Raw genomic sequence first — 25,812 nt, 5'->3', positions numbered from 1 at the left:
CCTTCTCCGAACCCCCATCCGAGCCCCCCAGTCCCGCTTCATCAGAGCCCAAACGAGAGCCCGAGTCCACAACAGGGCCCTCCGCCGCTACTCCAGAAATGAGCGACACCGCCTGTAGGGCGGCCTGTCTCTCCAGTTCCGTCTGTGATGGCGATGGCGAACGACGGCTCTGCCCTCGATTCCGATTGCGCCTGCTCCGACGCGGCCGTGGCCGGCTCTCCGAGCCCTCCGTCCATATTCCCGTACCATCTTTGCCCGCTCTGTAACGTTCCAGCCATTGCCAGGCTTCATCAGGTGAGTCACAAAACGTCGCCACTCCATCCACCAGCACCTTCAGGCGTGCCGGGAACATCAGAGAGTACTGAACTACCTCGTCGCGGAGTGCTCGCTTGACAGCAACAAAGGAGAAGCGGCTGCGCTGGACCTCTTGAGAGTAGTCGGGAAACAGGGACACAGATGCATTGTCCACCTTGTACGGACCATTCGACCTAGCTTGACGTAGTATAATGTCTCTATCCCTGAAGTGCAGCAATCGGGCTATCACAGGCCGAGGGGGGCGACCCGGTGCCAGGGGCCTGGCCGGAACCCTATGGGCTCTCTCCAAGGTATAGAAATGCGTCAGGCCCTCCGGCACCACCACAGTCCGCAGCCAGCGTTCAAGATAGGAGATCATATCATCCCCCTCGACATTTTCAGGCAAACCCACCACTTTGATGTTGTTGCACCTGTTGCGCCCTTCTGCGTCCGCTGCACTCCTCTCCAGTTGCTGCACCCTTCGCGCCAAATCATCCAGTGTGGCGTCCGTCGCTTTCTGGGCCGGTTCGAGCGTTGTTAGCACTAGCTCCGCAGATTTGAAGCGGTCAGCAAGTTTGTCGTGGTCCGCTTTCAGTAGGCCGAGGTTCGTGGATACCAGCGCAATATCCTGGTGTAGCGCTTCTCTCGTGTCCCCTATGGCCTTAAGGATCTGATCCATCTGCTGCTGTTGGAGACCAATGCTCTGGCAGTCCGCTGATCGCTGGTTGAGCACTTCAGAGGAGTCCTCAGCTTGGTCCGCCGATGCCGCACCAGCACCCTTCCGTGGCTTCCCCATGATGCACCACCAGAGCACGCAACCGCGTCAGGCACCAGGCGTCTGTCCCGCAGCGGGACTAGGGCTGCAGGGCGCACCTCTACTTATCTGGCCTGCACGTGAAGCAAGGTGGGGTCCACTAGAGAACTCCGGGGGGCAGTGCAGGTCCACTCTTCAGGTCCCTTGGTCGCGATCATGGGCCGCCAGGTATGCCAGCCGTGGCGGGTCGCACCAAACACCCAACGGAAGACCGTTGAATCCAGGAAACAGAGCCCGCAGCCAGGGGAGCCCCAATGCCACTCCGGCGCGTGTCCGGGACCAAATCCAGGGTCTTGCGTCAGGGGAATCAGCCACGGCGAGGTAGGCCGGCCGGGGGCCTCCCGCCGCCCAGGGCCGGTAACGTGGGCCCCAACGCGCCACCACCAAAGTCCAAACACGGTGCCCCCGGTGCAGCCGCAGGTCCCCGGTATCGCACCAGCTCCTGTCCCTCCAAGTGAGCAACCGGGCCCTCAGGGGGCCGAGCACCAACTCCTACGTCCGGTGCCCGGTCGGCTCCACCACAAGGCCGGAAATCCTGGCCCCAACACACCTGGCGTGCCGCCTTGCCCAGTGCAGTCCCACACAGGGCCCGCACCCACGAGTCCACCACAGCCTATGGGCGCCCCTCAGCGGTCCGGTGTGGCGTCGTCGTTGCACCTCCCGGGCCCGAATCCCCGTATGTGCGCTCGGTCAAGGGCAGCTGGAGGTGCGCAGAAGCCCGTGCGGGGCGTCCGCAGCGTCCTCCTCAGCTGAGCCTCCCCTCTGATCTCGTTGGGCCGCGCACAGCTGCGCAGGGACAGACCTCCCGGCGGCCCCTCCCAAAGTGAGGCCGGGGATCAAGAACAGGAGTAGGCCCAAGGTAAAACGGCCGTCCAGCAGCACCCCAGCCTCCCGGAAGCCACCAGGGTCAAGGCGATCGCGGGGCTCTCCTAGCGCCGAGCCGTCTTATCGCCCACAACCTCCAGGCGCCACAGCAGGTCGGCGAACAGCTCCCCGTCGGCCAGGCACAGCGCCACCACAGCTCCGCCCGGAATCAGTCCTCCGTGCCTGCACACCAGCCAGGCGCAGCCGCAGGCCCTCTGACGTCCGCTCCGGAGTGCGCAGTGCTCTCCGCGACCGGGGCGCCCCTCCGGTCGCGCCACCTCCCACACCGCCTTGGTGAGCCAAACCATCCGGCGATTCCTCCAAAATTGAGGCCGGGGAGCAAGATGGCCGCCCGCCGACGTTCCAGCCACCCGAAGGCCACCGAGATCAGGGCGATCGCGGGGTTCTGGAGGCGGTCAGCCGCTGTCGAATCGCCCCTACCCCTCCGGGAGGCACAGAAGGTCAGTGGGGCCGCTGAGGAGGGAGTTAAACAGGATAAGAGCCGAGATCGGCCTGGAGCTCCGGTCTCAGGCGACCATGCCCGGCAGTGCTCAAGCCACGCCCCTGGGAACCTGATCATTGCATGCATGTTTTTGGAGGCCAGCCTATAAGATTGTCAATATGTTATAGTTCTTCGCCCACTCCAATTATTCATGAAGGACTGGGCAACAATTTTTTTCGGTAGGCTACCAATTTAGTTTATCGGCCGATAATTGTACAGGTTGTCTCTATTCCCCTTTTTGTAAATTGGGACTGCCCCTTTCCATGTGGAGAACATCGGTTCACCACTTAAGATGGCATTAGATGAGAGGTTTATATATGGGGCCCAGATATCCAATTCAGATGCAAATAAATCCCCTGGGTTTCTATCAGGACCCATTGCCTTGCCATTTTTTGTGTTTAGGGTAGCCCTCACTGTATACATTTGATCAGGTTTTAATGGCTCGTAAATAGTACCAAAAGTATTATATTCTTGAGGTCTGTCCATTATGCCATACTCGAGGCAGCTGTTATATTGTTTGGGCAACAAACTGCCCCAATTGCCGGATGAAGGTGGAAATCTATACTAGTTGAGTCTATGTTAGATTCTTGTGAAATTTCTACCAGAAGGCTTTATGATCTTTTGCCTTAGCTGCATAAAGCATGTCCTGACACTTATTAGTATTCCAATCGCTTTAAGCTTCTGACCTGATCACGATCAACCTTCTTAATATTGGGATAAGCTCTAGTCTCGCAGATCTACATTCTCTATTGAGCCATGATCCCTGCTTATTAATAGTAACAGATCATTTAGTCACCAGGGTACTAAAATAATTGCCCAGAGTACTAAATAATTCTTCATGTATTTCCACAATCATGGCTGAGTTGTTCCCTTGGTCTAGGTGGGATTTCAGGAGTTTTATGGCCTCAACAACAGTGCTATTGATGCACAACAGCTTTTCTGGTGTTTGAGAGATCTTAGTTCATTTAATAACATTGTTATTATATGCCAACGGCAATTTGGACAAATGTGAGACAGCATTGATAGCTATATTGTAAGGTAATTTCAAAATTAGGGGGTCCATTATGATAGCGGGCGGTGGCACCACCGCGGTGGTGGCGGGGCGGAAAAACAGCTGTTTCCGCCCGCGAGCAGAGGAACTCACGTCCGCCACATTAGGATAGGTAAACACAGGTCATTTCCAGTCCGCCGCGGAGCGCCGCGCTCCGCCATCAAGGTGAGCCCGCGACCGCGGCTGCGGGAGCCTATCGAGACCTTCCCCCGCGCCCGAAGACGTCCGCCCCGCTTGACAAATTAGGATGGCCCAAACAAGCAGACGCACCGCAGCGGAGACACCGCACAGCGGAAGCAGGCGGAAAGTCAACAGCGGAGCACGAACGCCGAGACCCGACATGAACCCCATGGACCCAGCCCTCCACATGCATCCGGTCATGTACCTGCTGCAACACTATCGACAGATGGGCCGCCGCGGACGCCGTTGCAGGTACGCAACTAGACATATGCACCACACAACACGCATGCCGACACAGGGCCCAAGCACCACACTGGCATCCTGCTGGGGGGCACAACACATCCACATGGGCACCCACACATCACCCACCTCACAACAAGGCACCCCACGGCATCCGGAACACACAACGTCCGCCAACCAGCAGCAACGTCACGGTCACGGACACGTCACCGCCGCGGTCAACACATGCGCACTATGTACAAGGCAGGGCCACACCAAGGCATGAGCAGGGCACAAACATCACAGGGACACATCACCCCAAACAACACTGCACCCCACCCGAGCTAGTCACAGGCCAGGTGCCTATCCCGTGCACCCCCATGCACACCAACAAGCACTGTAACAACAAGCACAATACACACACACTGCAACACACAACACACAACCAGGGACACAGGCACTGCAGGATTGGCTGACAAGGAACACACAACACCAGTGCACTCCCCACAGCCCACACAAGTGCATACGATAATCCACACAGGGCAAGACAAAACAAACAACAGGCATACAATTCCTGGCTGACACATGTGTGTCTCACACCATACAGGGGCACACATACATACACTACAAACTAACACCCTTCACACTGCACCCCTCTGCCACACCCAACACCACACATGCCATGTAAGTCATGCCACCAGGACTAAGGGCCAACACAAGATGACCATACACATACACGCCTGGGCACACAGAAAGGAAAACACACACATACCTCATGACATCACAGACAGCTACAAAACCACTGAACAGCTGCACACCCTGTGCTGCCAGTGTCCCCCAAGGTGACCTGTGAACAGTGTATGCAGAAATAGCAAATCACCAACAACAAAACTGCATGGCCTGTAAAATAGCCATCACAGAGTACAACAACAGCAGGGCCAGAATGGACTGAAGACCCTGTCACCCCTGTCTAAAAATCTGATGGCCACAAAGAGCCTTGCAATGGTGAACTGAAAAATAGAGCATGGTACTCAGTCAAGCAAATGCAAACAAGAAAAGGACTTTAATCAGCAAGGAGACTGATAAAACACACACCAGAAGTATCTGTATTTATTCATATATTGCACAGATGTAGCAATACAACATAAGTAGACAACAGCAAGCCACAAAATCATGTACAAATGGCAGAGACTATGCACAGGTCAAACACAAACAGGAAGTGCAGAGTCCATGGCAGGGGAGATTACAGCACATCAGAGCAACAGGCCCAGAGTCCTTGGCAGGGGTGAGTACAGCACATCAGAGAAACAGGCCCAGAGTCCTTGGCAGGGGAGAGTACAGCACATCAGAGCAACAGGCCCAGAGTCCTTGGCAGGGGAGAGTACAGCACATCAGAGCAACAGGCCCAGAGTCCTTGGCAGGGGAGATAGCAAGTACATGAGAGGCTGCACAGGGGTGAGTACAGCACATCAGAGCAACAGGCCCAGAGTCCTTGGCAGGGGAGAGTACAGCACATCAGAGCAACAGGCCCAGAGTCCTTGGCAGGGGAGATAGCAAGTACATGAGAGGCTGCACAGGGGTGAGTATAGCACATCAGAGCAACAGGCCCCGAGTCCTTGGCAGGGGTGAGTACAGCACATCAGAGCAACAGGCCCAGAGTCCTTGGCAGGGGAGATAGCAAGTACATGAGAGGCTACACAGGGGTGAGTACAGCACACCAGAGCAACAGGCCCAGAGTCCTTGGCAGGGGAGATAGCAAGTACATGAGAGGCTGCACAGGGGTGAGTACAGCACATCAGAGCAACAGGCCCAGAGTCCTTGGCAGGGGAGACAGCAAGTACATGAGAGGCTGCACAGGGGTGAGTACAGCACATCAGAGCAACATGCCCAGAGTCCTTGGCAGGGGAGATAGCAAGTACATGAGAGGCTGCACAGGGGAGAGTACAGCACATCAGAGCAACAGGCCCAGAGTCCTTGGCAGGGGAGAGTAGAGCACATCAGAGCAACAGGCCCAGAGTCCTTGGCAGGGGAGATAGCAAGTACATGAGAGGCTGCACAGGGGTGAGTACAGCACATCAGAGCAACAGGCCCAGAGTCCTTGGCAGGGGAGACAGCAAGTACATGAGAGGCTGCACAGGGGTGAGTACAGCACATCAGAGCAACATGCCCAGAGTCCTTGGCAGGGGAGATAGCAAGTACATGAGAGGCTGCACATGGGAGAGTACAGCACATCAGAGCAACAGGCCCAGAGTCCTTGGCAGGGGAGAGTACAGCACATCAGAGCAACAGGCCCAGAGTCCTTGGCAGGGGAGATAGCAAGTACATGAGAGGCTGCACAGGGGAGAGTACAGCACATCAGAGCAACAGGCCCAGAGTCCTTGGCAGGGGAGAGTACAGCACATCAGAGCAACAGGCCCAGAGTCCTTGGCAGGGGAGATAGCAAGTACATGAGAGGCTGCACAGGGGTGAGTACAGCACATCAGAGCAACAGGCCCTGAGTCCTTGGCAGGGGAGATAGCAAGTACATGAGAGGCTGCACAGGGGAGAGTACAGCACATCAGAGCAACAGGGTTAGCAACACACCCAGGTCGCAAACAATGGTCTTGACTAGCACACCTGTGTGGTGCACAGGCGTATGAGGGTGTTGACAACTCACCCCTGGCTGTCATGCGGACTGGGACCTGGCTGTGTGTCAGGGACAGCAGGCCCACTTGACTGGTGTGACAGAGGCCCATGTGATGTGGTAATAACAGAGGGCCTGCAAGGTGGAGGGCTGTGTGGACCAGGTGGCACTGTGGCACGTGGAGGTGGAGTCATGCACACCCCTAACACAGTGTGGGTGGGAGAGGTTGGAGGGGTGCCCTTCCACGTTTTGGGAACATGAAATGGCTTCCCTCTCTTGGGGTTGATGGGAAGTGGTGAGGACACAACAGGCACACACACCAACTGTCCCACATCAGGGGCAGACACTGGCACCCCCTCTGGTGATGGGCTTGATCCTGCAGAACGCTTGGGCTGGCTACGCCTCTGGACCACCTTACCCACTCTGGAAGGTGTACCCCCTACAGTGCCCATCTTCCCACTCCCCCCAGGGGTGGTGTCTACAATGCCCTCCTTTTCCTGAATCACTGGGCTGGTCACAACAGGGCTCTCCTCTGCCTCAATGACTGGGCTGGTCACAACAGGGCTCTCCTCTGCCTCAATGACTGGGCTGGTCACAACAGGGCTCCCCTCTGCCTCAATGACTGGGCTGGTTGCAACAGGGCTCTCCTCCACCTGCCTCGATTTACTTTGTTTTGGGGTTGATGTGGTGTGTGGTTGTGTCCCTGTGCTCTCCCCATGTATAGCCATGACATGCCAAACATCCTCTGTGGGCATAGGTGAGTCCATTTCTGGTGATGCCTCTGCATCATGTGAGCCTGATGTCTGCCACAATGATCTTCTGGCTTTGCTCTTCTGTGACTTCACCTTGTCTGTGCATATTGGGGGGGGGCCTGCTCTTCTTTGGGGATGGAGTCTGTGGACTGGATTGTTTGGTTTGGGTCTGACCTGTGCTCCTAGTGTTGTAACGTTTAGTTGTCGTAGGTCCCAAGTGGTCACTGTCATCTGATGTGGCCACTGAATGGGTGGTCGTCACAGGCACCTGAGCTGCAATGGGACCATGTGCCTGTTGGAGGGCTGACGTGACTGTGGCTGACAATGCCTGGACTGTACGGTGTAGCCCACCCACGTCAGAGTGTATGCCCTCCAGGAATGCTAGAACCTGGCCTAATTTGTGCTCGTGGGCACTGAAGGCATTGAGCAGGGCGGTTTGGCCCACGCAAAGTTGTCGTAGGAGCTCTACGCACTCTGCACTGAGGGCAGCAGGGGGGACAGGTGCAGGGGCAGCGGTGCCATGTGTGAATGTTACACGTCCCCTTTTAGTAACACGGATACGGCCAGCACCAGAGGAAGTGGATGGGAGGCTGGGCAGTGGCCGCTGGGTGTCAGATGCTGCAGCAGACTCCCCATCCCCTGTGCTTGCCAACAGGGACGCATCCCGGCTGGCATCAGATGAAGTGGTACTCTGTGTCTCAGCCACAGATTCCTCATGCACACTCCTGTCACCCTCAGGAGCGCTGGTGTGCTCAGTGTCACTTGGCTCAATCTCACTCACCTCCGCTGCCGCTGTGGTGCTGGTCTCGCCACCACTTGTTTCAGGATCATGTACCACCGTGGCGTCTTGCGAATCTGCATTAGTGAGAGAAATAGGGTTGTGTAAGTGTCATCATCTGGTCACACGATTTCAGATCAATGCAGCACAGTAAAGGCCTAGAGCTACATGGTAACCACCACACCCTGCAATCACTGTGCATCTACACCCTATATAGACCACAACAGTGTCTGTCATGTAGACAAACTGCCATGAGTGAGGCATGTCCTTGCCACACAGCACTACACCCTGCCCATGGATGTTGTTCCCCCAGCCCACATTGACTTGCCCCATGGACATGATGTAGCCACAACACACATCACCGCTTACAGCCCTACAGGGAACCTGAGGGGACCACACACACCTGTATTGACTACACATGCCACAATGCCAACTAGGCCATAGCAATCACCATGTGCCAATCAGGGTTCACATTGTCATTGGATGTGTGGGCCTCAACCATCATGGTGCATGCAAAGTAGACAGACATGGTCTAACACTCATTAAGAGGACACTGCAGTTCACTACAATATGGACTCCCCACACCATCACAAAGAAGAGTGACCATGTGTACACAAAAAATCTGTCAAGGACTGAGAACTGCATGCATGAGCAGAACAGTAAGGCCATGGTGGCCCAATGCCTCATACAGGCACACATCACAGTCGCCACTCACATCACATATCACAGCATGGCAACACACGCACATCACATGTGTCACCGCTGCCACAGGCCCTGTACACATGCATCCACTCCCAGACAAACTCTCCCTCCCCAGATACTCACCATCTCTGTCTTGCTGCTGATGCCCCTTCAGACGTGCATCCAGGTCTGGATTGGTCACTGCCAGTATGCGTCCCATCAGCGGAGTCATGGTGTGCCGTACCAAACGCCCTGTGCGTGGTACCATCCCCAAGGTCATCTCTGCCACTTGCTTAGCCAGCCGGCTGATGTCGTCCCACCTCTTGTGACAGTGTGTGTGTCGTCTGTTTGATACCCCCAGGGCTCGCACCTTTGCTGCTATGGCCCTCCACACGGCCTTACGTTGGTGTACCTTGAGCTGCAGGTATGAGAGTAAAGAAAGGCAAATGAACAATTACACAATGTCAGATGTCAGCATCTATCATTACAGCAGCCAGACACAGACTCAGGACTCACAGTGACCTCCCTCCCTCCAGAACTGGGGGTACCCTCACAAGGGCACTCTGCATGGCATAAACATCAGTGAATGCATGCACACATTGTGGTTCTTAGGCCCCATGATATTCACACAAATGCCTGATGCCTCAACACAAATGTATCGACAGCAGTGTGTAATTCAGAAATTGTACAGGGCACTGATGGGGCATATCTACTAATCAGTGTGAAGCAACTGTAGCATGTAAGTTGGCTGATGTTCAACGTTTGGCTGTGCAGCCACTGAACCTACTCTGTGGGTCACACTCACTCTGACTAGAGGGGCACCCTGAAATGTCCTCACAAGCGTTCACTGTCCTGGCATCTAAAAGGTTAACAACCGTTGGTTCTGTATGCCCGGGAATGTAACACACCCCACTCATACATATGAGTACAGGCCTAGGAAAGAGTCACATTGCAACATACACACTCCCTCGACCTGGATATAGCTTGTCTGTCAGTGTATGTCATCACCCCACATCCACAAGCATATACTGCGGCATCACGACTACACGTCTGACACCACCCTGCCCTACAGCTCCCTTCATGGTGACTTACCACAACATTGGGACCACCAAACAGCCGTGGGTACTGTGCCAGCACCTCGTCCACAAGGACATCCAGCTCCTCACTCGTGAATGGACTGGCACGGATCTTATCTGTTCTTGACATCCCTGTGAATATGGCAGACCTGTTGCGGAAGTGAGTTGTGAGGGGTTTTAGGCAGCAGGCTCTTGAAGCAGCAGGACAGGGATCCAGGCAGCAGGCTCTTGAAGCAGCAGGACAGGGTCCCAGGCAGCAGGCTCTTGAAGCAGCAGGACAGGGTCCCAGGCAGCAGGCCCTTGAAGCAGCAGGACATGGTCCCAGGCAGCAGGCTCTTGAAGCAGCAGGACAGGGTCCCAGGCAGCAGGCTCTTGAAGCAGCAGGACAGGGTCCCAGGCAGCAGGACAGGGTCCCAGGCAGCAGGACAGGGTCCCAGGCAGCAGGCTCTTGAAGCAGCAGGACAGGGACCCAGGCAGCAGGCTCTTGAAGCAGCAGGACAGGGTCCCAGGCAGCAGGACAGGGTCCCAGGCAGCAGGCTCTTGAAGCAGCAGGACAGGGTCCCAGGCAGTAGGAGATGGTCCCAGGCAGCAGGCTTTGTGAGCAGTGGGAATGTGAGGCTCACTCCCACAGATTTATAGCCCCCTGGGGTCGTTAGGAAGCTTAAAAGCTGCTACAATTGGTTGTCCGGGTCTGCCTTATTCAAAAGCACCCAATGACCGCCTCCGCGGTAGCGGAGCTCACCTTCCGCGATTTTCAAATATGCATCATGCCACCGCGATCATCGATGCCATTGGCTGTATGCAATGCCCCATGGCGGTGATGCACCGCCGGGGCCAGGCGGTAGGTACCGCGACTCATGCGGTGGAGCATACCCACCGCCATATACACAAGTCCATATGCCTATAGCTACCTTGGCTGGGTAGATGGTGGTGCTGGGGTCACACCGCCGGGGACCGGCGGTAGGTACCGCGACTCATGCGGCGGAGCATACCCACCGCCATATACACAAGTCCATTTGCCAATGGCTACCTTGGCTGGGTAGATGGTGGTGCTGGGGTCACACCGCCGGGGACCGGCAGTAAGTACCGCGACTCATGCGGCGGAGCATACCCACAGCCATATACACAAGTCCATATGCCAATGGCTACCTTGGCTGGGTAGATGGTGGTGCTGGGGTCACACCGCCGGGGACCAGCGGTAGGTACCGCGACTCATGCGGCGGAGCATACCCACCGCCATATACACACGTCCATATGCCAATGGCTACCTTGGCTGGGTAGATGGTGGTGCTGGGGTCACACCGCCGGGGACCGGCGGTAGGTACCGCGACTCATGCGGCGGAGCATACCCACCGCCATATACACAAGTTCATATGTCAATCGTTACCTTGGCTGGGTAGATGGTGGTGCTCGGGTCACACCGCCGGGGACCGGCGGTAGGTACTGCCATTTTTGTACACATTGCTGTGTATGTCAATCCTGGACAGTGTATCAGCATCCTGCAGCTACATGGTGTAGGGCACATCATTGTACACACGATGCCACACAGCCATGTCATCCACAGGAGGACGCACGTTCAGTGTGAGCCACTTTTGCCTGTTTTTCAGCCATTTTAGTAAGAGTTTTGATGGCTGATGGTAATTGACTGACATCAGGTGCTCTACATTGATGTTGTGACGTTTAATGTGTTGTTGGTCAGTGCAGACCTTGACCTGGCTGGTGTCACTGCATTGTATCGTACCTGACTTGTGCATTCACAAATGATAATGCACACAACCGGAAGTGTCCCTGCTACTGTGCTCATTGTGTTAATGAATGCGTGCCGACTTTACATGATGCATTGAGGTGTGGCAGGTACAGCAGATGGGTATGACAGACATGTTAAGTCACATTACATTGGCGGGTCTTGTTGCACCATGTCTGCACATGTCAAATGTTCAACCATTATATCCGCATTCACAGTCCCCGATGTGTTACTGTCACTTGGTTATTGTCACTGGAGAGGCCGCCCTCTGTGTGTAGCTATTGGCCAGCCATGTACACAGATGTGCCATGCATCTCTCTGGCCCTTGTTGTTTTCCCATTACATCATTGATGCTTTGTGCTATGGCCATCTCATGATGCTTGTCACTGACATATTCATTTTACTCCTCAACTAGGAGGAGGCCGAATCTCCTACGTAACCTGACTGTGCTTGAGGACATGGAGAATGAGGCAATTATCAGGAAATTCAGGCTGGACAGACCAACATTGAAGATCGTGTGTGATCTATTGGAGCCCCACCTGTTGCAGCCCATGTTCAGCATAGTGCTGAGGGATGTACTTGAGGCCATGATGATATATCGCAATCGCTACATACATTTCCCCAGGGGACGTGAATTGGCTGCTGTTAAGGGTGACTTCTATCCCCTTGGGCGCATCCCACATGTAGTCGGTGCCATAGATTGCACCCATGTAGCTCTGGTGGCACCGCAGGCGACGGAGCACATTTATCGGAACCGCAAACACTACCACTCCATGAATGTGCAGGTGGTGTGCCTTGCGGACATGACAATATCACATGTGTGTGCAAAGTATCCCGGTTCGGCCCATGATTCGTACATTATGAGGAACAGCATGGTGCCACGGATGATGGAGAATCTGCATCCCGAACGTGCCTGGATTGTGGGTGAGTATCACTACTGCTATCACGTGCTGTGTGTCACTGGCTTTACTGTGGCCGTACAACATTGCAATGGGTGTTTATCATTCACAGGTGACTCTGCATATCCCAGTAGGCCATGGCTGTTGAGCCCACTCCGGAATCCCCGGACAGCAGCAGACATCCGCTACAATGAGGCCCATGGCAGGACCCGACGGGTAATCAAACGGACTTTTGGCCTGCTGAAGTCAAGGTTCCGGTGCCTTGACAGGACCGGAGGCGCACTCGCATACTCGCCTGGGAAGGTGTGCAAGATCGTTGTGGCATGCTGTATGCTGCACAACCTGGCCATCCACAAGGGGTCCCCCTGCTCCTGGACGATGGTGAGGAACCAAGGCCACCACCTGCTCAGGGACCAGAATACAGTGATGAGGACAGTGGAGAGGAGGAAGGAGTTGACCTGCGCCAACAGCTAATCGAACGCTACTTCACTTGAAGGTGGGTGACGAGTTACAACGTGTACATAGTCTGGTGTGGTTGCTTTTGTTGTGGATGGTTATGCACAGATGTTCCTGATAGGCACATGTTCTGTCACCTATGTATGGTATTGCTGGAATTGACGTTACGTACGGAGATGTATGCTGGACCGTATTTGTGCGTATCTGCTAGACATTGTGTAGTATGCCTGTGATATTTTGAATATTTTTTGAGCAGTGATCTGTGTGTGTTGCCACAATGAGACCAGTGACTGTAGTTCTGTTGTGTCTCCCTAGGTGCTACAGAGTGTTCCTGCCCTGCATACTGTACATCATGTTTACACATCATGGACATTATCAACAATGTTTATACTGCACTAAAGAATTCACTACACCAAATCAGGAGTGTCAGGTATTTTATTTTGTGAGTGGACATGTGAATTGTGCTGGAATATTTACATGAAGGTGGGGAATGAGCAGTGAGTTGACAGTCCTGTTCAATGAGATGCAAGAGTAGATACCACATGGATGTGGTGACCCAGTCCAACAGAGAGGTGCCATTGCCATGGCAATGTGGGGAAAGAAAGTCCTAACAGTGAATGCAGTTGGGAAGAGGGTTGTCTTGACGGCTGGCTCCGTGACTGGCGTGTGGCAGGTGCTTTGCCTCCAGAGACTTCCAGACTCTTCTTTGGACGCCCCCTAGATCTTTTTTGCGGTGGGGGGCCTGCTGAATGGCCAGCGGCATCAGAGGACTCGCCCCTCTCTGTTGGCGCAGGGGAGGATGGAGCACTGTCATCCTGCGGCACAACAGGAGGGGACGGAGGTGGTGGTTGGGACACAGGCCTGTCCCTCTGCAACGCCACTTGCTGGCCCATGAGGTCCACCACCTGTCCCAGGCGGCTATCGATGGACCTCATCAGCAGGATGAGCTCCCTTAATAGTTCATCAGACCGGCCACTTTGTCCCTGAACCTCTTGGTAGGCCTGCACAACTCTGGTGAAGTGGTCCAGGGATAGTGTCCACTCCTCCCGAGGTCTGGTGTTTACCCTGGCCCTCCCACCTGCTCTGCTGCCACGGACCTCTTCCCTCGCCACTGGTGCGCCACGCACTGCCTCCCTGCCCTCCACAGGTATTGCTGTGGGCTGGTCATCCCTTGGGACAGGGAGGGTGCTGCAGGTGGTACTGGTGGCGGTGGTGGTTGCGGTGGAGGCAGAGGCCGGGACAGCAGGGGTCTGCTGCGTTGTTGTTGCAGCAGAGGTGGTGTTGGGGAGGATGGGGGCCTGGGACCTCTGGGTCTGTGGCACACCAGATGGGCCGGGCTGGAGCTCATCATCCAAACTGTCCTGGGAGTCCGTATCTGTGAGTCCATGTGCCGGAGGTGGAGACTGCCTCTGCTGGTCGTTGGTGTGGTCCTCAGCAGTAAGTTCTTCATCACCTGTGGAGTAGATGGGGAGAGGTCAGTGTTTCCGTCATCTGCGTATCATCATCTGTCTGTACACTAGTCATATATGCTGTCATCAGTTGTACAATTCATGGCAACACCGTGCAACATTTCATAGTGCAGAGTGACATCATGGATTCATACATGTTGAATGTCAATGCATTGCGTCCAATAGTTATTTGTTTTCTACAAACACACTTCATGAAGAATTACGGTTGGTACGTACCGGTAAGGTGAGTGTGCAGGGTGCAATGGCTGACACTTGCTCCTGGGTGGGGGAGGCCTCCATGCTGCTGGGCTGTGGGCCAGGGGAAATGGTGGTTGTAGTTAGTGCAGGCCTCCCTCCCTGCCTCCCATCACACACCCCCCCAGAGAAGATGGCTAAAAAGCTGTAGGTCTGTTTGTTAAACAGTGCAATGGCTGACACTTGCTCCTGGGTGGGGGAGGCCTCCATGCTGCTGGGCTGTGGGCCAGGGGGCATGCTGGGAGTAGTGGTACAGGCCTCCCACCCTGCCTCCCACAAACACCCTCCAAGTGAAGATGGCTACCTACCTGTAAGTTTGTTTGTTAAACAGTGCAATGGCTGACACTTGCTCCTGGGTGGGGGAGGCCTCCATGCTGCTGGGCTGTGGGCCAGGGGGCATGCTGGGAGTAGTGGTACAGGCCTTCCTCCCTGCCTCCCACAAACACCCTCCAAGTGAAGATGGCTACCTACCTGTAAGTTTGTTTGTTAAACAGTGCAATGGCTGACACTTTCTCCTGGGTGGGGGAGGCCTCCATGCTGCTGGGCTGTGGGCCAGGGGGCATGCTGGGAGTAGTGGTACAGGCCTCCTTCCCTGCCTCCCACAAACACCCTCCAAGTGAAGATGGCTACCTACCTATAAGTTTGTTTGTTAAACAGTGCAATGGCTGACACTTGCTCCTGGGTGGGGGAGGCCTCCATGCTGCTGGGCTGTGGGCCAGGGGGAATGGTGGTTGTAGTTAGTGCAGGCCTCCATCCATGCCTCCCATCACACACCCTCCCAGTGAAGATGGCTACCAACCTGTAGGTCTGTTTGGTAAACAGTGCAATGGCTGACACTTGCTCCTGGGTGGGGGCGGCCTCCATGCTGCTGGGCTGTGGGCCAGGGGGCATGCTGGGAGTAGTGGTACAGGCCTCCCACCCTGCCTCCCACAAACACCCTCCAAGTGAAGATGGCTACCTACCTGTAAGTTTGTTTGTTAAACAGTGCAATGGCTGACACTTTCTCCTGGGTGGGGGAGGCCTCCATGCTGCTGGGCGGTGGGCCAGGGGGCATGATGGGAGTAGTGGAACAGGCCTCCCTCCCTGCCTCCCACAAACACCCTCCAAGTGAAGATGGCTACCTACCTGTAAGTTTGTTTGTTAAACAGTAGAATGGCTGACACTTGCTCCTGGGTGGGGGAGGCCTCCATGCTGCTGTGCGGTGGGCCAGGGGGAATGGTGGTTGTAGTTAGTGCAGGCCTCCCTCCCTGCCTCCCATCACACACCCTCCCAGTGAAGATGGCTAACAAGCTGTAGGTCTGTTTGTTAAACAGTGCAATGGCTGACACTTGCTCCTGGGTGGGGGAGGCTCCATGCTGCTGGGCTGTGGGCCAGGGGGCATGCTGGGAGTAGTGGTACAGGCCTCCCACCCTGCCTCCCACAAACACCCTCCAAGTGAAGATGGCTACCTACCTGTAAGTTTGTTTGTTAAACAGTGCAATGGCTGACACTTGCTCCTGGGTGGGGGAGGCCTCCATGCTGCTGGGCTGTGGGCCAGGGGGCATGCTGGGAGTAGTGGTACAGGCCTTCCTCCCTGCCTCCCACAAACACCCTCCAAGTGAAGATGGCTACCTACCTGTAAGTTTGTTTGTTAAACAGTGCAATGGCTGACACTTTCTCCTGGGTGGGGGAGGCCTCCATGCTGCTGGGCTGTGGGCCAGGGGGCATGCTGGGAGTAGTGGTACAGGCCTCCTTCCCTGCCTCCCACAAACACCCTCCAAGTGAAGATGGCTACCTACCTATAAGTTTGTTTGTTAAACAGTGCAATGGCTGACACTTGCTCCTGGGTGGGGGAGGCCTCCATGCTGCTGGGCTGTGGGCCAGGGGGAATGGTGGTTGTAGTTAGTGCAGGCCTCCATCCATGCCTCCCATCACACACCCTCCCAGTGAAGATGGCTACCAACCTGTAGGTCTGTTTGGTAAACAGTGCAATGGCTGACACTTGCTCCTGGGTGGGGGAGGCTCCATGCTGCTGGGCTGTGGGACAGGGGGCATGCTGGGAGTAGTGGTACAGGCCTCCCACCCTGCCTCCCACAAACACCCTCCAAGTGAAGATGGCTACCTACCTGTAAGTTTGTTTGTTAAACAGTGCAATGGCTGACACTTTCTCTTGGGTGGGGGAGGCCTCCATGCTGCTGTGCGGTGGGCCAGGGGGCATGATGGGAGTAGTGGAACAGGCCTCCCTCCCTGCCTCCCACAAACACCCTCCAAGTGAAGATGGCTACCTACCTGTAAGTTTGTTTGTTAAACAGTAGAATGGCTGACACTTGCTCCTGGGTGGGGGAGGCCTCCATGCTGCTGGGCTGTGGGCCAGGGGGAATGGTGGTTGTAGTTAGTGCAGGCCTCCCTCCCTGCCTCCCATCACACACCCTCCCAGTGAAGATGGCTACCAACCTGTAGGTCTGTTTGTTAAACAGTGCAATGGCTGACACTTGCTCCTGGGTGGGGGAGGCTCCATGCTGCTGGGCTGTGGGCCAGGGGGCATGCTGGGAGTAGTGGTACAGGCCTCCCACCCTGCCTCCCACAAACACCCTCCAAGTGAAGATGGCTACCTACCTGTAAGTTTGTTTGTTAAACAGTGCAATGGCTGACACTTGCTCCTGGGTGGGGGAGGCCTCCATCCTGCTGGGCTGTGGGCCAGGGGGCATGCTGGGAGTAGTGGAACAAGAAAACACCACTGGGTCCGGGCTCCCAAGCAGCAAGGCCAAGCCACAGCCTCAAGTAATATAATAACAAAACGCCAATGCTGCCATTCACACTTAACCATCAATTTGCACAGCTCACTTTTGACTTAAACATAAGGTGAGAGGGTCTGATTTTCTTGGATGAATCTGAGTTTTTTATTTTCTTTTTACTTCATATGATTATTTGATCATCTTTTTTTGCAAAACATTTTATCAAGTTCAAAAACAATATATACCATACCATATTTCGAAAACATTCCAATATATTAAAACACTCCCCTTTATTTTCTCATTCACCCAACCACTCATATGTGAATCACTTACATACACTCTCATACACTCAACAATACCATCGAAATATTTACAATAAATCTGACCTGGTGTTTGCTATGCCATAAGAATACTGTTCAAGATATAAGATTCTGTTAAAACAACTAAAAATATGCATCAAGCACATATCTATGGCAGCATTTGAAATACAGTGCATTATTATTCTCTGATTTATTGTAAATATTTCGATGGTATTGTTGAGTGTATGAGAGTGTATGTAAGTGATTCACATATGAGTGGTTGGGTGAATGAGAAAATAAAGGGGAGTGTTTTAATATATTGGAATGTTTTCGAAATATTGTATGGCATATATTGTTTTTGAACTTGATAACATGTTTTGCAAAAAAAATGATCAAATAATCATATGAAGTAAAAAGAAAAGATAAAACTCAGATTCATTCAAGAAAATCAGACCCTCTCACCTTATGTTTAAGTCAAAAGTGAGCTGTGCAAATTGATGGTTAAGTGTGAATGGCAGCATTGGCGTTTTGTTATTATATTACTTGAGGGAGTAGTGGAACAGGCCTCCCTCCCTGCCTCCCACAAACACCCTCCAAGTGAAGATGGCTACCTACCTGTAAGTTTGTTTGTTAAACAGTGCAATGGCTGACACTTGCTCCTGGGTGGGGGAGGCCTCCATGCTGCTGGGCTGTGGGCCAGGGGGAATGGTGGTTGTAGTTAGTGCAGGCCTCCCTCCCTGCCTCCCATCACACACCCTCCCAGTGAAGATGGCTACCAAGCTGTAGGTCTGTTTGTTAAACAGTGCAATGGCTGACACTTGCTCCTGGGTGGGGGAGGCCTCCATGCTGCTGGGCTGTGGGCCAGGGGGCGTGCTGGGAGTAGTGGTACAGGCCTCCCACCCTGCCTCCCACAAACACCCTCCAAGTGAAGATGGCTACCTACCTGTAAGTTTGTTTGTTACACAGTGCAATGGCTGACACTTGCTCCTGGGTGGGGGAGGCCTCCATGCTGCTGGGCTGTGGGCCAGGGGGCATGCTGGGAGTAGTGGTACAGGCCTCCCTCCCTGCCTCCCACAAACACCCTCCAAGTGAAGATGGCTACCTACCTGTAAGTTTGTTTGTTAAACAGTGCAATGGCTGACACTTGCTCCTGGGTGGGGGAGGCCTCCATGCTGCTGGGCTGTGGGCCAGGGGGAATGGTGGTTGTAGTTAGTGCAGGCCTCCCTCCCTGCCTCCCATCACACACCCTCCCAGTGAAGATGGCTAACAAGCTGTAGGTCTGTTTGTTAAACAGTGCAATGGCTGACACTTGCTCCTGGGTGGGGGAGGCTCCATGCTGCTGGGCTGTGGGCCAGGGGGCATGCTGGGAGTAGTGGTACAGGCCTCCCACCCTGCCTCCCACAAACACCCTCCAAGTGAAGATGGCTACCTACCTGTAAGTTTGTTTGTTAAACAGTGCAATGGCTGACACTTGCTCCTGGGTGGGGGAGGCCTCCATGCTGCTGGGCTGTGGGCCAGGGGGCATGCTGGGAGTAGTGGTACAGGCCTTCCTCCCTGCCTCCCACAAACACCCTCCAAGTGAAGATGGCTACCTACCTGTAAGTTTGTTTGTTAAACAGTGCAATGGCTGACACTTTCTCCTGGGTGGGGGAGGCCTCCATGCTGCTGTGCGGTGGGCCAGGGGGCATGATGGGAGTAGTGGAACAGGCCTCCTTCCCTGCCTCCCACAAACACCCTCCAAGTGAAGATGGCTACCTACCTGTAAGTTTGTTTGTTACACAGTGCAATGGCTGACACTTGCTCCTGGGTGGGGAGGCCTCCATGCTGCTGGGCTGTGGGCCAGGGGGCATGCTGGGAGTAGTGGTACAGGCCTCCTTCCCTGCCTCCCACAAACACCCTCCAAGTGAAGATGGCTACCTACCTATAAGTTTGTTTGTTAAACAGTGCAATGGCTGACACTTGCTCCTGGGTGGGGGAGGCCTCCATGCTGCTGGGCTGTGGGCCAGGGGGAATGGTGGTTGTAGTTAGTGCAGGCCTCCATCCATGCCTCCCATCACACACCCTCCCAGTGAAGATGGCTACCAACCTGTAGGTCTGTTTGGTAAACAGTGCAATGGCTGACACTTGCTCCTGGGTGGGGGCGGCCTCCATGCTGCTGGGCTGTGGGACAGGGGGCATGCTGGGAGTAGTGGTACAGGCCTCCCACCCTGCCTCCCACAAACACCCTCCAAGTGAAGATGGCTACCTACCTGTAAGTTTGTTTGTTAAACAGTGCAATGGCTGACACTTTCTCCTGGGTGGGGGAGGCCTCCATGCTGCTGTGCGGTGGGCCAGGGGGCATGATGGGAGTAGTGGAACAGGCCTCCCTCCCTGCCTCCCACAAACACCCTCCAAGTGAAGATGGCTACCTACCTGTAAGTTTGTTTGTTAAACAGTAGAATGGCTGACACTTGCTCCTGGGTGGGGGAGGCCTCCATGCTGCTGGGCTGTGGGCCAGGGGGAATGGTGGTTGTAGTTAGTGCAGGCCTCCCTCCCTGCCTCCCATCACACACCCTCCCAGTGAAGATGGCTAACAAGCTGTAGGTCTGTTTGTTAAACAGTGCAATGGCTGACACTTGCTCCTGGGTGGGGGAGGCTCCATGCTGCTGGGCTGTGGGCCAGGGGGCATGCTGGGAGTAGTGGTACAGGCCTCCCACCCTGCCTCCCACAAACACCCTCCAAGTGAAGATGGCTACCTACCTGTAAGTTTGTTTGTTAAACAGTGCAATGGCTGACACTTGCTCCTGGGTGGGGGAGGCCTCCATCCTGCTGGGCTGTGGGCCAGGGGGCATGCTGGGAGTAGTGGAACAAGAAAACACCACTGGGTCCGGGCTCCCAAGCAGCAAGGCCAAGCCACAGCCTCAAGTAATATAATAACAAAACGCCAATGCTGCCATTCACACTTAACCATCAATTTGCACAGCTCACTTTTGACTTAAACATAAGGTGAGAGGGTCTGATTTTCTTGGATGAATCTGAGTTTTTTATTTTCTTTTTACTTCATATGATTATTTGATCATCTTTTTTTGCAAAACATTTTATCAAGTTCAAAAACAATATATACCATACCATATTTCGAAAACATTCCAATATATTAAAACACTCCCCTTTATTTTCTCATTCACCCAACCACTCATATGTGAATCACTTACATACACTCTCATACACTCAACAATACCATCGAAATATTTACAATAAATCTGACCTGGTGTTTGCTATGCCATAAGAATACTGTTCAAGATATAAGATTCTGTTAAAACAACTAAAAATATGCATCAAGCACATATCTATGGCAGCATTTGAAATACAGTGCATTATTATTCTCTGATTTATTGTAAATATTTCGATGGTATTGTTGAGTGTATGAGAGTGTATGTAAGTGATTCACATATGAGTGGTTGGGTGAATGAGAAAATAAAGGGGAGTGTTTTAATATATTGGAATGTTTTCGAAATATTGTATGGCATATATTGTTTTTGAACTTGATAACATGTTTTGCAAAAAAAATGATCAAATAATCATATGAAGTAAAAAGAAAAGAAAAAACTCAGATTCATTCAAGAAAATCAGACCCTCTCACCTTATGTTTAAGTCAAAAGTGAGCTGTGCAAATTGATGGTTAAGTGTGAATGGCAGCATTGGCGTTTTGTTATTATATTACTTGAGGGAGTAGTGGAACAGGCCTCCCTCCCTGCCTCCCACAAACACCCTCCAAGTGAAGATGGCTACCTACCTGTAAGTTTGTTTGTTAAACAGTGCAATGGCTGACACTTGCTCCTGGGTGGGGGAGGCCTCCATGCTGCTGGGCTGTGGGCCAGGGGGAATGGTGGTTGTAGTTAGTGCAGGCCTCCCTCCCTGCCTCCCATCACACACCCTCCCAGTGAAGATGGCTACCAAGCTGTAGGTCTGTTTGTTAAACAGTGCAATGGCTGACACTTGCTCCTGGGTGGGGGAGGCCTCCATGCTGCTGGGCTGTGGGCCAGGGGGCGTGCTGGGAGTAGTGGTACAGGCCTCCCACCCTGCCTCCCACAAACACCCTCCAAGTGAAGATGGCTACCTACCTGTAAGTTTGTTTGTTACACAGTGCAATGGCTGACACTTGCTCCTGGGTGGGGGAGGCCTCCATGCTGCTGGGCTGTGGGCCAGGGGGCATGCTGGGAGTAGTGGTACAGGCCTCCCTCCCTGCCTCCCACAAACACCCTCCAAGTGAAGATGGCTACCTACCTGTAAGTTTGTTTGTTAAACAGTGCAATGGCTGACACTTGCTCCTGGGTGGGGGAGGCCTCCATGCTGCTGGGCTGTGGGCCAGGGGGAATGGTGGTTGTAGTTAGTGCAGGCATCCCTCCCTGCCTCCCATCTCACACCCTCCCAGTGAAGATGGCTACCAACCTGTAGGTCTGTTTGTTAAACAGTGCAATGGCTGACACTTGCTCCTGGGTGGAGGAGGCCTCCATGCTGCTGGGCTTTGGGCCAGGGGGAATGGTGGTTGTAGTTAGTGCAGGCCTCCCTCCCTGCCTCCCATCACACACCCTTCCAGTGAAGATGGCTACCAAGCTGTAGGTCTGTTTGTTAAACAGTGCAATGGCTGACACTTGCTCCTGGGTGGTGGAGGCCTCCATGCTGCTGGGCTGTGGGCCAGGGGCTATGGTGTGAGTTGTTGTACTGACCTTCCTCTCCCATACAGGCCTCCTCAGCAGAATGGCTGGCTACATTTTGGGTAGGGATGGACAGTGTATTGGTGGTTGGGTATTGCAAGGATGTAAATCTCAATGTGATGTTAAACATTTGTCTGTACTTACCAGCCTCCGCTCCCCCGGCTACTCCTGTGAGACTCTCAGGTAGCAGGATGGCAAGCACCTTCTCCTCCCATGGTGTGAATGTCTTTGGTGGGATGGGAGGGCCACTGCCAGTCGCGTTTGCCAGAGTCCAGTTCTTGCTCCACTTCTCCTTGACAACCCTCTTGAGATCATTCCACTAGCTTCTGGATCTCCTTCTTGGATCTTAGGGTGGCCCCAACTGCATTCACCCTTTGGACTATCCTTTCCCACATTTGTGTCCTGGTGGCTAATGGTGTCTGTTGGACCAGGTTACCAAATAGTTGTGGCTCTACTCTCACAATCTCGTTGACCATGACTGTCAACTCACTCTCGGTGAATTCTGGCATTTTTTGTGATGTCATGGTGTGTGGGGGTTGAGGTGTTTGTGGGTGCATGGGTGTGTGGGTGCAGGGGTGTGGTGATGAGGTGTGTTGTGTGCTGGGGGTTTGTTTGTGATGGTGTGATGGTGGTGTTGATGGTGGTGGTGGGTGGGTGGGTGTGGTGTGCTATTTTGCCTCTCCTGTCAGATGTGGTGTATGGCCTTCTGTTCTGGAAAGATGCAAAGGATTGTGGTGAGTGGAAGGGGTGGCTTTGTACTCAGCTGTGTGGGTGTGTCCAATTGGATTGTGGTTGTCAGATGTGTTGTGGGTGTGGTTCTGTAGTTTTGTATATTTTTTTAAGTTATTTCTGTATCTGTGTATGTGTGTTGTATATTTTGGGGGCAGGGCTACTTTGTTTATGCAATGTTGGGCATCACTGCGGTGCTTTCACATCGACCGCCATGTAGTTCATGTTCGTCCGCTGCGGTGGCTTTGCTGCTGCTTGACCGCCATTTCTCCCATTCAATCCTGGCTGCAACCGCGGCGGTCGGTGTCGACGGTTCCGCCCGCGACACCCTCGGGGATATCGTAATTTCCCGTGCGATGTCTCCGCTTTCCCTGTGGACGGTTTTGTCTTTTCCGCTGCTTTTCCGACCGCCGCGGTCGGAGTTTTGGCATCACCGCACACGTCGGGCGGTTTCATTTTCGCCGCTACCGCCGCGGTCGATCTGTAGTGGTGGTGGATCCTAATTTAACCGCCGGTTTATCCGCGGTCATGGCGGGCGGTTGTTTTCCGCATCCATGGCGGGCGGGGTGGTTTTTCGCCCGCTATCCTAATGGACCCCTAGATGTCTAAAATTGTGACCACTATCTGTTTGTGGGGATGTATGACATTACAACGCATACATTCACAACGCATACCATTACAACGAAACTTTTACAACGCAGGATCCATTACAACGCATGCCATTACAACGCAGCTGCTACTACAACGCATGCCATTACAACGTAAGTATGGGTAAGTATTTTCTTTTTTAATTAATGGGAATGTAATAGTAGTGTAAGTGTGGGATAGTGTAGGGGTTAAAATTACTATTCTAACTCCAGGGGGGTGTAATAGTAGGGTAAGTGTTGGATAGTGTAGGGGTTAAACTTACTATTCTAACTCCAGGGGGGCGTAATAGTAGGGTAAGTGTTGGATGGTGTAGGGGTTAAACTTACTATTCTAACTCCAGGGGGGCGTAATAGTAGGGTAAGTGTTGGATGGTGTAGGGGTTAAAATTTAATTAAATACTTACCCATACTTACGTTGTAATGGCATGCGTTGTGGTAGCAGCTGCGTTGTAATGGCATGCGTTGTAATAGCATGCGTTGTAATGGATCCTGCGTTGTAAAAGTTTTGTTGTAATGTTAGTGGGTTGTTTTAGTTGCGTCGTAATGGCTGTTTCCCGTTTGTGGGGTTATCGTCATGTTCCCCCAAGGAAGCGCTAATATTATGTAGTCTGTTCTACTCAAATGTCTAGGTCTTTTGAAAGTGTGATCACAGTATGTGCTTCCATTACATACTTTTACCCCTAAGGACATAGTTGAAGCCAACATTTGTGTTGTCCTATTAGACCACCTTCTAACCGGTGGTATTTATTGTACAAGGATCCCCCAGCTACATCTTCATGTCCAGTGATAGAAAACATGCTATTATCCAATGGCTCAAAAGTTGTATTAAAATCTCTGGCCGTAACAATGTGGCCTTTAATTCTATGCTTTCATAAGCATTGCTGAAGAGCCACCATTAACACTGCATTTACAGATGTTCAGAGGTTTATTACTAAACCTTAGTGCAGATGCAAGTTGATGCCAAGTATGTCTGAAGAATTAATATTTATCTGTTTAATTTTTGCCATTTATGGTACTTTTAACCCTTATAAAAAGCCCTCCATATGGTCTACCACTTCCACTAGATGATGCAGTAACAAAGAAGGTCCCAGAACTGGATCTATAAACAGGATAGATAGACCAAATCTCCTTGAAAATTAAAACATCATATTGAGCTACAAACATCCCCAATCTGGGATGTGAAGTTTAGATTTTATCCCTGCTACGTTCCAGGATAAAATATCCGAGTTATATATTTCCCTGCTTTTTACCATGGCAGGCTTCCGTTCCCTATGAATTTGAACTCTATCCAAACTGCCCGTGGGCAGCGGGTTATTATTATCTTCAATTGCACTTCTTGACTCAGAATGGACACCTCAGAGTGGGAATCAAATTTCCTAGTTTTCAGGATATCTGGAAGTATTAATGGATAACATTTCCATATGTCCTGTATCCAAAGGGTAACTTTGTTAACCGCATGCGTGCGGGCGGAATTCCGCCCGTACGCTGGGTTTTTCAAAATCGCACTTTACGTGACGAGCTGGGCTCGTCATGAGCGTGCGAGGAGGCTACGCCATGACGAGCCCAGCTCGTCATGAGCGTCGAAGGGGTTAATAAGGGACTCCTTATTCGCTGCAGTGGGGTTGGAGCCTGGGCATATTCACCATAAAAACCGTACCTTCTCAAGTGTCACATAGGGAATTCCCAAAATGTGCATCCTGCGCACATTTCTTAGTTCATCAGCAAAGATTTGTTTTCTGTACAAACCATACATGCAAGACAAATATAAATATAACAATCAAAAGGGATAGAAAGTGTATAAATTCCATACATATAAAAGAAGACTTCCAGCATAATAAAACATAATCATAAATCCAAGACGAATATATACGTTTAGTACGCATGCTTTACATCGCATGCCATTACAACGCGGTCGTGACAATGACCGCGATGTTACAACCAAACCATTACATCCTAAGTCATTGCGCAACAGCAGAGAAGGTGTTGGATTGTAAATCCAACACCTTATGCCCTCCAAGGCACTCTACCTCTAGATACTCACACATCACAGCTATTTCTCAGTCTTAGTGCTGCTTTTAAAAAGCAAACTATGT

The sequence above is a fragment of the Lissotriton helveticus genome, chromosome 6 (assembly GCF_964261635.1).
Source record: "Lissotriton helveticus chromosome 6, aLisHel1.1, whole genome shotgun sequence".
NCBI lineage: Eukaryota > Metazoa > Chordata > Amphibia > Caudata > Salamandridae > Lissotriton > Lissotriton helveticus.
Note: the sequence above shows the minus strand (reverse complement) of the source record.